The sequence below is a fragment of the Phacochoerus africanus genome, chromosome 11 (genome assembly GCF_016906955.1).
Source record: "Phacochoerus africanus isolate WHEZ1 chromosome 11, ROS_Pafr_v1, whole genome shotgun sequence".
Classification (NCBI taxonomy): Eukaryota; Metazoa; Chordata; class Mammalia; order Artiodactyla; family Suidae; genus Phacochoerus; species Phacochoerus africanus.
In genome coordinates, this window is record NC_062554.1 from 16,927,188 (window position 1) to 16,939,517 (window position 12,330).

A 12,330-nucleotide genomic window follows, 5' to 3' on the forward strand; every position below is an offset into this window, starting at 1 on the left:
TACAGCAGTGACAACATCAGATCCTTAACCTGCTGGGCCATCAGGGAACTCCAGTTATTCACTTCTTAGGGTCACAACTAAAATTCAGATGATAAAACCTACTTTGTAAGATTGATGAGAAAACTCATTCTGTAAAGGTAAATGGGATGTATAGGCTGATTTCTTTTTTGAATATGGATACAAAAATCTTAAATAAAATACTAGCAAACCAAGCCCAGAATATACATTGTAACCATGTATTTACATCAGGATTTTAAGTTTTGTTTAATATTTTAAAAAATCAAAATGTAGTTTATAACTTATCTGATTGATAGAAAAAATGCATTTGGTTATTTCAGTAGATGCAGAAAAAATTTTAACATCCACTCATAAAGACAAAATTCTTGCAAAATTGGAAATAGAAAAGAGCCTCAAACTGATAAAGGATATCTATTTTTTTTAAACTTAATGCTTAAGGAAGCAAAAGCTGTCTTAAGTTGATAAAGGATAACTTTTAAAGGTATATAATACTTAAAAGATGAAAGATTTCCCTTTAAGATTAAGAATAAAAGACTTATTTTATTCATCATTGTTCCATAGATCCTAGCCAGATCAGTAAAGCAAGAAAATATATAAATAAAGGTATTAAGGATTGGGAAGAAAGAAAATCCAAAGACAACTACACATAAAATATTAGACTTAATAAGAGCTCAAAAAGTTTATTTTAGGAGTTCCCGTCGTGGCGCAGTGGTTAACGAATCCGACTAGGAACCATGAGGTTGAGGGTTCGGTCCCTGCCCTTGCTCAGTGGGTTAATGATCCGGCGTTGCTGTGAGCTGTGGTGTAGGTTGCAGAGGCGGCTCGGATCCCGCGTTGCTGTGGCTCTGGCGTAGGCCGGAGGCTACAGCTCCAATTCAACCCCTAGCCTGGGAACCTCCATATGCCATGGGAGCTGCCCTAGAAATGGCAAAAAGACAAAAAAAAAAAAGTTCATTTTAAATGACTAATTTTAAAAAATCAATTGTATTTATATATACCAGCGGCAAATAGTTTTTAAAAGTATATGAGGAGTTCCCTTGTTGCACAGTTGGTTAAGGATTTGGTGTTGTCCCTGCAGTGGCTTGGGTCACTGCTGTGGTGCAGGTTCAATCCCTGGCCTGGAATTCCACATGCTACAGGCGTGGCCAAAAAAAAAAAGTATCTGAAATAAACAACTTATAATACCATTACAGATATTAAGTACCTAGGAATAACCTAACAAAAGATGTGTCTATCTCTAGAGAGAAGACTAAAACTTTATTCAGAAACATTAAAGTGACATAAATAAATGGAGAGATAGACCTAGTTCAAACAGTCTTTCACCCCACTTATTTTTTATTTATTTATTTTTTGTCCTTGACCAAGGCATGTGGAGGTTCCCAGGGTTGGGCAGGGATGAACCCACGGCACAGCAGCAATGAGCTGCTACAGTAACAATGCCAGGTTCTTAACCCACTGTATGACAAGGGAATTCCTCACCATACCTCTTACTGCTCTGAATATAGTACTCTTTCTGGAACCTAAGTTCCGGTGCTTCAAGAAACCTTCCTGCCTCTAGTTCTCTGTTGCCATAAACAAATGTCTGTATAACAAGAAACAACTAAAACTCTACACATAAATAGCTCTTAACATTCTCAGCACTGTTGTGTCCAATCCTGGACACAAACTTCTGTCACCAGCTCTGAGGACAAGGAACACTGTAATGGGGCTGTATTGTCAATGACCTTTGAGAGTTCTGGAGAAGCCCAGCTCACCTCCAAAGAGAAGAGGAATAGTCAGCATTTATAGATGCAGTTCACTCAATCCAATTCACATACTTTCTTTTGATCCCTAGTACAGGCCCATGGGGAAAGGTTTTGTGTTATCCCTATTTCATATGTGAGAAAGCAGAAGCTCCTCAAGGTTAATGACAATCAAAGACCCCGTGTCAGTCATAAAGCTGAGATTCAAATCCAGGGCTTTTGATATCAAATTTGATGCATTCTCTTGTATAAAAACAGTATATTTTCTTAAAGCAGTCTTGGCCTATCACATTCTTCAGGGCAAAGGCAAGGTCTTGTGGATTCTTGAGGTTTTGGGGGTTTTTTTGTCTTTTTGCCTTTTTTAGGGCCGCTCCCGTGGCATATGGAGGTTCCCAAGCTAGGGGTTGAACTGGGGCTGCAGCCCCCGGTCTACACCACAGCCATAGCAGCGCAGGATCTGAGCCATGTCTGCAACCTACACCACAGCTCACGGCAACGCCGGATCCTTAACCCACTGAGCAAGGCCAGGGGTCGAACCTGCAACCTCATGGTTCCTAGTCAGATTCGTTAACCACTGCGCCACGACGGGAACTCCAATTCTTGAGTCTTTTGACTAAGCAAATCTTTCCCTGATGCCTCTATTCTCAAACAATTGTTTCTCTCTCAGTCTCTCTCTCCTTTTTTTTTTTTTTTTTTTTTTTGGTTTTGGGGTTTTTTTTTTGCCTTGCTCACAGCATGCAGAAGATCCCGCATGCCAGGGATTAAAGTACCTGGACCAGGGATCAAACCAGTTCCACAGCAGCGGCAATGGCAGATCCTTAAACGACTAGGGCACCAGAGAAACTCTACAAACAATTGAGTTTCTGAAAGCATTATATTTTTACATCTTAGAAGGAAAGGGAGAGAGAAAGGAGAGAGAAAAGTAGGGACTTTATAGTATTTGCCTCACAAATTGACAGTTGATGGTTTTTTATTTTTTATTTTATTTTATTTTTTTGCTTTTGGTGGCCGCACCTGCAGCATATGGAGGTTCCCAGGCTAAGGATCTATAATTGGAGCTACAGCTGCCAGCCTGTGGCACAGCACAGCAACACCAGATCTGAGCTGCTTCTGCGAACTACACCACAGCTCACAGCAACGCTGGATCCTTAACCCACTGAACGAGGCCAGGGATCAAACCCACAACCTCATGGTTCCTAGTCAGATTCGTTTCTGCTGCGCCATGATGGGAACTCCCCCAAATTTTTTAATTTTATATTGGAATATAGTTGTTTTACAATGCTGTGTTAGTTCTGGGTGTACAGCAAAGTGATTCAGTTATACATATACATACATATATTCTTTTTCATTTTCTCTTCCCATATAGATTACTACAGAATATTGAGTAGAATGTCCTGTGTGATACACCAGGTCCTTGTTGATTATCTATTTTATGTATAGAAGTGTATATACGTTAATCCCAAATTCCAATCTCTCCCCCTTACCTTTCCCCTGCGGTAACTGCAAATTTGTTTTCAAAGTCTCTATTTCTATACTGCCAAAAAGTTCATTTGTATCTTTTTTTATATTCTACATATAAGCGATATTATATGATATTTGTTTCTCTGTTTGACTTCACTTAGTATGATAATCTCTAGGTCCATCTATTTGTTGCTGCAAAAGGTATTATTTCTTTTTTATGGATGAGTAATATTTCACTGCATATATGTACCACATCTTCTTTATTCCTCTGTCAATGAACATTTAGTTTGCTTCCATGTCTTGGCTATTATAAATAGTGCTGCAATGAACACCGGGGTACATGTATCTTTTCAAATTATGGTTTTCTCCAGATAGATGCTCAGTAGTGGGATTGCTGGGTCATTTGATAGTTCTATTTTTAGGTTTTTAAGGAGACTTCATGTTGTTCTCCATAGTGGTTGTACCACTTTACATTCCCACCAACAGTGTAGGAGAGTTCCCTTTTCTCCACACCCTCTCCAGCATTTATTGTTTGTAGACATTTTGATGATGGTCATTCTGACTGGTATGAGGTGATAACTCATTGTACTTTTGATTTGAATTTCTCTAATAATTAGCCATGTTGAGCATCTTTTCATGTGTTTTTTGACCATCTGTCTGTCTTCTTTGAAGAAATGTCTTTTTAGATTTTCTGCCCATTTTTTTAATTAGGTTTATCTTTTTTTTTATATTGAGCTGCAAGGCTGTATATTTTGGTTGGCAGGTGATGTTTTTAATGAGCCAAAAACTTTCTTGACCTTACCTATGGTGTGAGATAACTGCTTTACATCTATTTCGTAGGCTTTTTGCGGTTAAATAAAGTAAAACATGAAAAGGGCTTAATAGTTTCTGATACATAGTATGTTCTCAATAGCTTTTTGGCAGCAACTATACCACCAGAAGATAATCCTACAGGCTCTATGACAGAATATTGCTCAAATCCAGGCAAAAGAAACACAACACCAGACTAACTGCAGCCTCTTTGCCAGGTCTTTTGTGCTCTACCTTTTTTTTTCTTTTTTTTTTTGGTCTTTTTGTCTTTTTAGGGCTGCCCCCATGGCATATGGAGGTTCCCAGGCTAGGGGTCGAATCAGAGCTGTAGCCATAGGCCTATACCACAGTCACAACAATGTCAAATCCGAGCCGCGCCTGTGACCTACACCACAGCCCACCACAATGCCAGATCTTCCACCCGCTGAGCAAGGCCAGGAATTGAACCTGCAACCTCACTGTGCCACAACGGGAACTCCTTTTGCTCTTTTTAAAGAGACATCTTTTCCTTGAGAGCTGCAAAGGGGAGGGAGACCCCCCCCCCCGAAACTACTACGTGTTTTTGGTTCTCAAAATGTGATTCCCAGGAAAGCTAGATTGTTTAAGATGTCTCCTTTGTTCATTTGTTCATTCTTTTATTTTTTTACTCAATGGACCTTTATTGTACCAGGCATTATCCTAGTCACTGAGAATGAAGAGAAACACAATATAAAATAGCATTGTAGAGGGAACTCTGGGGCAATCATCTCAGGAGTCAAAGTTTTGAGGGTCCAGGACTGTTCATTTGAAGGAAGAGTGGGCAGACGACCAATTATGGTGGGTTTGGTATCAAAGGGATTAAGGTTTCAGTCAAGGTGCTGCTTACTCTCCCTGTGAACTTGAACAAATTCCTCATATATCTAACCCCCCATTTCTCCATCTGTGAATTGGGAACTATATACTTACCATGAGGGTTATTATAAAGATTCAGTGATGTCATTTCAATAACATGCCTGGCCTTTAGTAGCGCCTTCTCATGAAATTGATTGGCCCTCTGCCCCATTCCAACTTGCATTTTTCCCTTTTGTGGTTTCCTTTACTCTTTAAACCTGACTTTAATTTGCTGTAAAACTGCTCTCAAACCTATAATAATCTATAATAATAATAAGATAAATGGAGAAGAGGGTGGGACATGCAGTGTACTTTGCCCCCAACCAGGAAGCCAATCTCCCACTTCTCCTCCCACACAACCATCGTGCTTTCAAGCATAAACTACTGGGTCTCAAAAGCCAGTCATCCCTAATTGTCCATAACCAAGCATTTGAGGCCATCTCTGATTAGTACATCAAAAAGAACCCATTTAGTGCAGTGGATTCTTTCCACATTTGTTCTTTATCCTTAAGTACTAGTGAGACTCTTCAGAGGCGAAAATGATCTTGAAAGGTTGTTGACTCTCTGCAAGAATGCTGAGTATGTTGTCTTGGGCCCTTGATGCATCAGGACAAAGATCCTTTGTCTTCTCATGGACAGTGATGGCATAGCTTCTTTGTGTCTACTTGAACGCTGCTCTAAACACTGGGGGATTTGGGCTTTTCACTTATTTACCTCATCGTTTATTCTTTCATTCACTTACTAGACTTTTATTGACCATCAGCTGTGTGTCAGGCCTATGCTAGACCTTGCGTATATAGCAACGAAGAAAGATAGACTTGATCCCAACCTCGTAAAGCTTATATTGTACCCAGGTAGATCAAAAAAAAAATCGTGTTATCAAATAAATTAACAAGAAAATTGTGATAGATGAGTACTGTGAAAGAACTAAACAGCAAATGTATAAAAGAGTAATCAAGTAGGAGTTCCTGTTTTGGCTCAGTGGTAACAGACCCAACTAGTATCCATGAGGACACTGATGATGGTTTGCTCCCTGGCCTTGCTCAGTGAGTTAAAGTTCCAGCGTTGCCTCAAGCTACGGCATAGTTCACAGATGTGGCTCTGATTAAGAGTTGCTGTGGCTGTGGCCTAGGCCATCAGCTGTAGCTCCGATTGGACCCCTAGCCTGGGAACTTCCATATGCTGAGGGCGCAGCCCTAAAATGACAAAAAAAAAAAAAAGTAATCAAGTAGAATGGGCAAACAGGGTAGTCAGAGTGGGCCTTTCTGAGGAGAGAATATTTAAATTGAGCCCTGAGGTACCAATATGAGAAGAGCCAGGAAAAAGCTTTCTCAGCAGAGGGAATAGTAAATGCCAAAGCCTGGGGGCATAGGGGGTGGGGAGGGCTTGGTATGTTTAGAGAAATTAAAGGGGTATGAAATGAAGAAAAATTAAGCAGCATTTTATAAGCTTCAACTGTGGATTTTACTTTAAGTGTAATTCATTAACTATTCAACAGATACTGATTGGGTCCTAGTGTGTACCAGGCACTGTTCTAGTCTGGATATGCAGCATTAACAATGAAAGTAATTCTTGAGATTTACATTCTCATGGGGGAGACAAGGAGTAAACAAATAAGTAAAATAGCATTTTTAGATAGTGTTAAGGAGGATATTTTAACAAACTAAGGAGTTAAGTGTAGGGCTGAAATTTTAGATAGGAGTGGCCAGGTAAGGCTGCACTGAAAAATTTACGTGTAAGAAAAGATTTGAGGAGTTACCATCGTGGCTCAGTGTTTAAGAACCCGACTTGTATCCATGAGGATTTGGGTTCCATCTCTGGCCTTGCTGTGGGTTAACGATCCAGTGTCGTCACTTCAGCGGCTTGGGTTGTTGCTGCTGTAGCACAGGTTCAATCCCTGGCCCAGGAACTTGCGCATGCCATGAGCATGGACAAAAAATAAATAGATAAAAAAATAAGGACTGAGACACAATCATTGGATTTAGGAGCATGGAGGTCATTGGTGACCCTGAGAAAAACAATGTCCCTGCTGTAGTGGAAACAAAATCCTGATAGGAATATGTTCAGAGAGCTCTGGAGGAAGGGAACTGTAGACACTGAATATAAACACTTTCAAGGAATTTTGCCATAAGGAAGGGGTGGGGGGCACAGAGGAAATGAGGTAGTAGCCACAAAATAAGTTAGATCAAAAGATTGCTTTTCCATCAACTTTAAAAAATGTTCATTTACAGAAAAGTTGAAAGAATAGCACAATACCTATATATTCTTCATCTAGTTGCAGCAGTTGTTGACATTTTGCCATATTTGCTTTCTCTCTAGAGAGGGGAGTTTCTTTAAACCTTTTTTCAAACTGAAATACAATGCACATACAGAAAAGTCCACAAAACAAAATATATAACTGTGAAGGATCACAAAGCAAACACTCATGTAACCACCACCAATACCAAGAACTAGTACACTGCTCTCATCGTCACAGCCCCCTTGTGCCCCCTCCCGCCCATTAAAAGGTAACCACCATCGTGAATTTCCTTTCTTCCTTCCTTTTTCTTTTCTTTCCTTCTTTCTGTCTGTCTGTCTTTCTGTCTGTTTTTCTGTCTTTCTTTCTTCTTCCTTCCCCTCCCTTCCTCCTCCTTCCCTTTCCCTCCCCTCCCCTTTTTCTTCACCTTCTCCTTCTTCTCTTTATTCTTCGTCTCCTTCCCTTTCCTCTTCTCCTTCCCCTTCTCCTTTTCCTCTTCCTCCTCCTTTTTTTTTGGCAAGCCCATGGCATGTGGAAGTTCCCGGGCTAGGAATCAAACCTGAGCTTGCACCACAGCAGAGACCCAAGCCAACAGAGTGACAACACTGAATGCTTAACCTGCTGCACCACAAGAGAACTACCTGAAATTTTTTTTCTTTTTACAGCTGCACTGTGGCATATGGAAGTTCAAGGGCCAGGGATAGAATTGGAGCTGCAGCTACAGCTTACTCCACAACCACAGCAACACTGGATCCAGTCCATAACTGCAACACCGCTTTAGGCAATGCTGGATCCTTAACACTCTGAACCAGGCCAGAGATGGAACCCATACCCTCATAGAGACAACATCGAGTCTTTAACCTGCTGAGCCGCAATGGGAACTCCTCCCTGAATTTTCATAGCAATAACTTCTGGCTTTTCTTTATAGTTTTACTGCATACCAGTGAATTCCTAAACACTACAGAATTGTGTTTTTGCCTGTTTTAGAGCTTTAAGAATGGAATAACATATGCAGTGATATTCTTTTATATCTAACTTCTTTAGCTCATATGTTGTGGGTTTATTTCTTCATTGTATAGTATTCTGTCATAAAAATACGCCACCATGGAGTTCCCGTCATGGCTCAGTGGTTAACGAATCCGACTAGGAACCATGAGGTTGCGGGTTCGATCCCTTCCCTTGCTCAGTGGGTTAAGATCCGGCGTTTCTGTGAGCTGTGGTGTAGGTCGCAGACACGGCTCAGATCCCACGTTGCTGTGGCTGTGGTGTAGGCCAGCGGCTACAGCTCCGATTCGACCCCTAGCCTAGGAACCTCCATATACCGCGGTAGCAGCCGCAGAAATGGCAAAAAGACAAAAAAAACACCAAAAAACAAAACACAAAGAAACGCCACCATTTATTATTCATTGCACTGCTTATCATCGTATTGACTATTTCCAATTTTTTGCTTTTATGAATAATGCTGAATGCTGCCATGAATGTGCTTGCATATGTCTCTTGGTGCACATGTAAATGTATTTCTATTGGGTAGATTCCTAGGAGTAGAATTGCTGGGTCATAGGTATGTATATAGCTAACACCAAACTTTCTCCATTGGTTGTACCAATTCACATGCCAATCAGCAACATATGAGAAGATGTTGCTCCACGTCCTTTTCCTTTTTTTCTTTTTTAATTCTCGCCATCTTAGTGGGTATGCTGTGGTAAATCATTGTTGAATTTTAACATTCCCCTGAGTACTGATGTTCTTTGGCCATTTGGATGTCTTCTTTTATGTCATGACTTTGAAGATTTGAGCCCATCTATAAAATTCAATTGTTTGACTTGTATGTAGGTCTTTTTCCTATATACTAGATACAGGTTCTTGTGGATTATGTCTGTTGCCTTTCTTCTCTCTGTCTGTGCTTTGCCTTTTCATTTTCTTTTTTTTGTCTTTTTTTTTTTTTTTTTTTTTTTGTCTTTTTAGGACCACACCTGCAGCATATGGCGGTTCCCAGCCTAGGGGTTGAATTGGAGCTGTAGCTGCTGGCCTATGCCACAGCCACAGCCACGCCAGATCTGAGCCATGTCTGAGACCTACACCACAGCTCAACGCAACACTGGATCCTTAACCCACTAATCAAGGCCAGGGATCAAACCTGCATCCTCATGGATGCTAGTCAGATTCGTTTCCATTGAGCCATGACGAGAACTCCCTTTTCATTTTCTTAATGTTGTCTCTGGATGAATAGAAGTTCTTCTTTTTAATGTAGTGAACTGATCAATCTTTCCTGTATTGTATTATGCTTTTTTTGGGTTCTATTTAAGAAATTTTCATCTATGTCAAGGTAGATACTCCCCAGTGTAGTGTCCTAGAAGTTGTATTGTTCTGCTTCCCATGTTTAGGGCCATACTCTACCTGGTTTTGAGTTTTGTATATCATCTTTACTTTTTTTAGTATATGGATATCAAATGACCCAGCACTGTTTATTGAAAGACCACCCTTTCTTCACTGTTTTGAAGAGCCACCTCTATAATAAATCAGGTGTTCCTATGGCATTTCATTCCTGAACTTCGTGGTCTATTCCATTGGTCTATTTTCTTTCCTTGTACCATCACCATACTGACTTAATTACTATAGCTTTATAATAAGCCTTGATATCTGATGGAGCAATTATTCCTACTTTTTTTTTCAAAAGTGTCTTGGCTGCTATTGGACCTTTCTATGTCCCTATAAACTTTAGAATCAGCTTATGGAATTATCATAAGCAAAATAAAATAAAAGTTTTTTGCATATTTGGATAGGAATTGCATTGAAATCTACAGCTAATAGAAGAATTGACATCTACAAAATTACTGAGCATTCCTTTTTTTTTCAAGTTCTTCTTTAATTTTTCTCAGTAAAGTTCATAGTTTTCTGTGTAAAGATTTGCACATTTTGAGGGGTATGAGTTTATTTCTAAATATTTGAAACTTTAAAAATTGTAATTCCTAACAGTTGTTGGTACATAAAAATGTGGTTGATTTGTAATATTTGGCCCTTTATCCAGCAACCTTCTTTTTTTTTTTTAGGGCTGCACCCATGGCATACGGAAGTTCGCAGGCTAGAGGTCAAATCACAGCTGCAGCTGCTGGCCACAGCCACAGCCACAGCAACACAGGATCTGAACCACATCTGCAACCACCACCACAGGTCAAGGTAATGCCAGATCCCTTAACCCACTGAGCGAGGTCAGGGATTGAACCCACATTCTCATGGATGCTAGTTAGGTTCATAACCCCCTGAGCCACAATGGAGACTCCTTAAACTTACTTTTTAATTCTAGAAATTTATCTGTAGATTATCTTGGATTTTCTGTATATATAACCATATCATGTGTGAATAATAACAGCTTATTTATCCCTCTTCTTCACTCTGAAATTATAAAATAGTCCTTGTTTCTGTTAGCAATTTGAAAATAATAATTAAATCTTTGATTTATCTGCAACATATTTTTGTATATGGTATGAGATATGGCTCCTAGCTAATTTTTTTCCCAGATGGATATTCTGATTTTATTTAACAGTTATTGAATAAACCATCTTTCCCAGTAATTTGAAATAAGACCTCTATAATAAACTAAATTCGTATGTGTTTGATTGCATTTTTAATAGTTTTTCTCCATTAATTGATCTCTTTTTTGTCTTAGTTATTATAACTTTAAAATGTTTTACTATCTAGTGAGACTTTTATTTTTAAAGTATTTATTGTTATTCTTTCTAATTTTATTTATATGAATTTGAGAATCAGCTTGTCTATTTCCAAAAGAAAATTCTGTTAGGATTTTTATTAGGAAAGATTTATAGATTCTGTTTCTGATGTTGAGTCTTCCTACCCATGAACAGGGGCTGCCTTTCTAGTTGTTCAAATCTTTTGTGTTCCTTACTAGTCTAACATAGACCTTATAATTTATTCCTAGACATTTGTCTTTTTGGTTGATATTGGCTTGGGTTACAAAATTAATTCAAAGAAATTAATATGAGTTAACTAAATTCTTTTCTTGTCTGTAATAGTTATTCAGTTGATTCTCTTATTTTACCCTAGGTAAGCAACTCTAAATGACATACAGTATATTTCCTTCTTTCTACAGTTTATTTCTTCCTTTTTTCCAGTAAGGGGCTATAAGCAGGAAAGCTATCTAATCTGATTGCAGTACTAAAGTTTACATTGTCTGCAAAAGTAGAACCAAGGAAACATTTTAGGGCTCCAATACAGTAGTTCAGATTTGAAAAGGCTAAGAGAGTGGCAGCAGAGATGGACAGAAGTCAATAAACTAGAAATACGTTTTTTGAAGGTAAAATATGTGGCAGAGAGCAGGCTGATCCTATTATGCGAAAGCTTTGCAGACATATTGGAAATCTTAGAATATAAGAATCATAGTTAGAAGGAACCATAATTTAATCAAGTGTGTACACTAGGAGTTCCCTGGTGGCTCAGTGAGTTAAGGATCTGACATTGTCACTGCTGTGTCTCAGGCCACTGCCATGGCACAGTTTTGATCCCTGACTCAGGAACTTACTTCCATGTGCTGCAAGTGAAGCAAAAACAAACAAACAAAAAAAGTGTTTATTCTAATCCTGTATTTTCTTGGATTCACTCCAACTGCCTAGCTACCTCCAGTGATAGAGAACTCACTACTTCCCATGCATCCCATTCCATTTACTCAATTTGTTCCACAACCCTCCTCTGTGTCAGGTGTTGAATGGGGCCCTAAAAAACATGGATAATCAGGATTCACTCCCCTCTCTGGGGAAGCTCAAAGAAAGGGACAGCCTTCTTAGAAAGTATTTTTCCTGGCAGACTCTGCCTTACAGTTTCCTGTCTGAATTCTCTTATAGAGCAAGGCTGATCTCACTCCTCAGACGTTTGTAAAGCGAATCTAGCTAGCTTTTTTGGTTTCTTATCCCCTCTTTCTTTCTTTTTTCTTTTTCTTTTTTCTTTCTTTCTTTTTTTTTTTTTGTTTGTTTTTGTTTTCTACGGCTGCACTGGCGGCATATGAAAGTTCCCAGGGCAGCGGTCAAAGCAGCGTTTCTTGGCCTACATCACAGCCACAGTAACATAGGATCCCAGCTGCGTCTGTGACCTATACCTCAGCTCATGGCAGTGCCAGATCCCCGAGCCACTAAGCAAGGCCAGGGATCGAACTGAATCCTCATGGATACTAGTCGGATTTGT